This window comes from Oryzias melastigma, linkage group LG22, assembly GCF_002922805.2.
Source record: "Oryzias melastigma strain HK-1 linkage group LG22, ASM292280v2, whole genome shotgun sequence".
Lineage (NCBI taxonomy): Eukaryota > Metazoa > Chordata > Actinopteri > Beloniformes > Adrianichthyidae > Oryzias > Oryzias melastigma.
The window spans coordinates 7,481,932-7,485,999 of NC_050533.1; the positions used below are offsets into that span (position 1 = coordinate 7,481,932).

Below are 4,068 nucleotides of genomic sequence, written 5' to 3' on the forward strand. Positions count from 1 at the left end.
AAAAGTATTACCAAGACCTTGGCATGTTAATATTAAACAACCCAACGGCTAATATGCAGCTTTTTCGGTGGTTTTACTGTGTACCACTCAACAGATTACCAGAAAATAGGGAGTTGTTTAAAGAAAATAATACCTTTTTCTCTCATTTATTAAATTATCTATGTTTTCAAATGCAACATAGATCTGTTTCTGTTGAATTTTGCTTTTATAGTCTGCATTTATTGTGTACTGAAAGCTTATAGACCAAATCGTGTTGTGATACCCACAATGCATATTGATTATTCATTTGTTTATTCAAAGTGGTGGAACAGATTTATTTACTGGCTTTCTGCCACTGTTGTTGAAATTCAAAGTAATTAGTTTTAGAATTTTTTATCCAGTTGGTTATTTTCAGGAATTAGGGTTGCGAAAGACTCAAAAATGAAATTAAAGCTCATGGCAGAAACTGATACAAGTGTTATTTTATTTGTTTTTTTGTGCCATTTTTAGCCAAATTTTTTTTATCTGTTTTGTTTTCTGGGATATAGCTTCTGCAGAGTGGCAGGAATTGGTTAGAAATCTGCCTCTGAGTTGCCATGGAGCAATCCAGCCCCCCCTTCCCATCACCCATTATTCAGACATTTGTTTATTTGTGTTTGTGATAAACTGCGAAACAAAGTATGACAACCATTGTTTTTTTTAGATTTATTTCTATCCATGTACCCATAATTAGCCGTGCAACAAAAATGGTGAAAAATACTGGAGTTTTCCATCCATAGAGTTCTGAGGCAGATTCCAGATCCGACGAGAAAAACAAATGAATCCATTTGTCTGCAAGAGAATCAATGGGGTGGAGCAGGGAGTTTGTGACCTGGTGTATTTTTTACCTCACAAATACCTTTTTTTTGCTCCTGATTAACAACAATTTGAATAAAGAAAAGCAGAAAAATGCAATTTTTAGCTTAATTTGTTCAAATATTTCCTCCATCATCAGAAAAATGTAGACGGGTAGACGGATAGATCCAAGTACAGCAGGTTTATTTAGTACAGACAGGAAAACAAGAGTGAATCACAGCTTAAAGTCCACAAAGCTCAATCAGGGTCAGGCAGGCAGAGGTCAAACACGAGCATGAGGGGATCAGAAAACGAGGTCGAAGGTCGGGGCAGGCGGCAAAAATCAGTGTCAAAGACAAAGCAGATTGAGATCGGGTCAGATTGAGATCACTCAGTGATGCAGGGAGAGAGCCAGAAACAATACCATACTCGTGACATACTTACTGCAGATGGAAAACAGCTGTGGAGCTTCTGGGAGAGACAGCAGGGGCTGATGGGAAGGGTAGTATGGAGACCCAGGAAGTGCTAGCACTCAGATGATTGATTCTGTGATGGTCAGAGGGGGAGACAGGGACAGATTCATGACCGTTAAAAACAAAAAAACACCACAATTTTCATCAGAGTGGGTCTATGAACTCTGAAAAAATAAAATCTATCGCTGATTTAAAAAAAAGACTAAAACCTGGTCAAACAATAACCTGAACATGTCTTGGGAAAGGAGGTGAAGACAATAAACAATGACTGGCAGTAAAAAAAAAGGAAGACGATGGATGTTAGTGTACAAGGGGGGAACTCACTGTTAAATGGGAGGGATACACAAAATCTGAAAAGCACAACTTCAGTTACAAAAACCATGAAAATTAAACTAATAAAAGCAATAATCCTTACAGGCTACCGTAGCTGCCAAGCGGAAGATCTTTTAATTTTTAATGAGCACACATTAAAAAAAATGTTTCATTTTGTTCAGAAATGAATAGATCACATTGAATGCAATAAATGCAAAAAATAAACATAAATGTATTAAAAAAAAAAAAAAACACTTTGACATTCCATTAAAACCAGCTCACATCCCTGAGCATCCTTACCGGATGACTATTTGTTTCACGATGGACTTCCAAGGATGCTTTGTTTTGAATGTTTCAAGAATAAAAAGCTCCGTCGAGTTCTCCAGTCAGATGATGAGCAGCTCTCAGAAAACAGACTTTCATGTGCTCAGTCTGACAGGCTTTTGATGTTGGTAGTAGAGTCTGAAAATTGGGTTAAGAGGATATCGAGTCAGCCTTTGGAGAAGCAAGAGAATGATGGAAACAGGGAGACACAGATAATCAAAGCTTTCTGTGTGAGTCTGTGCACAACTAACACTGTAAATTATATTCTGAATTTACTGGTATTTCTCTTACTATTAAATGTGTCTATAGGAAAGAAAACTCATCTGTCTCCTCATTTTTGTCCTCACCCTCATTCATAGGTGTGTGAGTGAACACACAAATGTGAATGCACAGACACACAAAAGTCTGGGAAAAATGTGAACTGATATTGACATTTGTGTATTTGCACTCTGCAAAGGGTGTTAGTGTAGCGCTAATGGGTATTTGTGCATTGTTGTCTGCCACTGCACTGCTTCAGGGTCTGGATTGGTATTAGATTAAATTGGGAAGAAGTTTAGCAGCCGTGATATTATTGGCGGTGTAAACAACAGACTCCACAGCTGCAGGATGCTATCGCCGTTTATGAACGTTGGTACAAAAAAAAATGTGTACGTAAATTAATATGTTAAAAACAATTTTTTTTTCAGTTGGAAGATGTGTATATGTGTCTGTATAGTGGAGGGTCTGCAACCTTTGACGCTTAAAGAGCCATTTGAGTGGATTTCTTACTGGCCACAACCCAGGAGGAGCCACAAAGTCTGACTGAGAAAAATAAAAATACAGATTTTCATCCATGTTCTTGTTACTAAACATATCTTTTTTGGCACAAATAGAAAATATTATTTCTTCTAATTGGATGACTTCCTTTTAAAATAAAATACACTCTGTGTGCATCATCTAAATGCAGCAAATGTGTTAGTAGGTTGCTTAATGTCAACAGAGATTTAAGAAAAATCAATTTATTTTACTATTGTTGGTGTATCTCAGTAGAAATTTATAAATCTCACCAATCAAAATTAAATCTGTTGACTTTACTATTTTTTTTAACCATTAGACACACTTAAAATCCTTTAAAAAATAAAGGAAAAGAAGGAAACATGAGATTAAAAACGTTTATTTTTCCTTCTTTTTTTGTTCAACCTTTACTTTGTTCTAACTTTAAGTCACAGAAGTCCCTTTACTTACAGGTTCAGCAGTTACATCATGCAATCTCTGCTCACATCCCATCTGTTTTTCTGCAAAAAGAACTAAAACATCTTCTAATGTTAGTTTTGTTCTTCTAGTTTCCCCAGCATCTGCCTCAGAAAGCACAAACTGTTGTGAGAACAGGCTCTTTAACTGGAGGCCACCCATATGCTGCTGTCATTTCCTCTGCTAATTAAGATTAATTGCAACTGCGCTATTGCTACCTTCATGGGATCCCAAATAAGTTTTTGTTTGTCTGTTCCACAGGAATGAGACAAAAACCCAGCATGAGTGGAGAACAAAGATATTTACTGCTTCTCATATTTCTCTCAAACTCAAACGACACCTGAGTTTTTCACCAGTGCTGATGTTTGAAGTTTATTCAGAAAAAAAACTCGATCTGAAGGGCGTAAGGCGAGCACAATGTTCTTTGTTTGTGGTAAACTTTGCTCAGAGGGCACAACTTTCTGACTTTTTAAAATTAATGAGGTGGCAAGGCTGAGCCGTGTTCACTGAAGGGCAAACGCCAGAGTGCAGGTTGAATAAGCAAATATACAAAGACAGAAAAAAGAAAAGACTAGAAAAGAATGGCGACAAATGAATTACTAATTAGTCCTCCATTAATCTGGATTTTGAGGAACCTCAGATTCCATTAGATTTACCCTTGAAACTGAATAAATGGACCTTCTGTGGTTGAAAGGTTTTTGTGTCCTTACCTTTTCCTCATGAAGTGAATGCTTTATCTCGACGATTAAGCTTGATCCTTTCACAGAATGCACTTTAACCCCCTTCTTATTGATTTCACATAAATAGAGCAGCTGTTTAGTAAATATTGTATTTTTAAAAGACGCTTTTACAGAGAACATCTTTTCAAACACAACTAAATCCTTTTTTTGTCTTTTAACTTGATCTGTTCAACACA

At 36.6% G+C, this 4,068-nt stretch overlaps 1 long non-coding RNA gene across 1 annotated transcript; it reads right to left on the reverse strand.

Annotated features, from left to right (window-relative positions):
• Positions 1–457: 457 nt before the first annotated feature.
• Positions 458–3,909, reverse strand: LOC118598045. Its single transcript, XR_004947098.1, has 4 exons — positions 3,863–3,909; positions 1,899–2,060; positions 1,258–1,359; positions 458–810 (listed from the first exon to the last, which is right to left on the reverse strand). It is a non-coding gene; the product is annotated as an uncharacterized LOC118598045 (long non-coding RNA).
• Between the last annotated feature and the right edge of the window lie 159 nt (positions 3,910–4,068).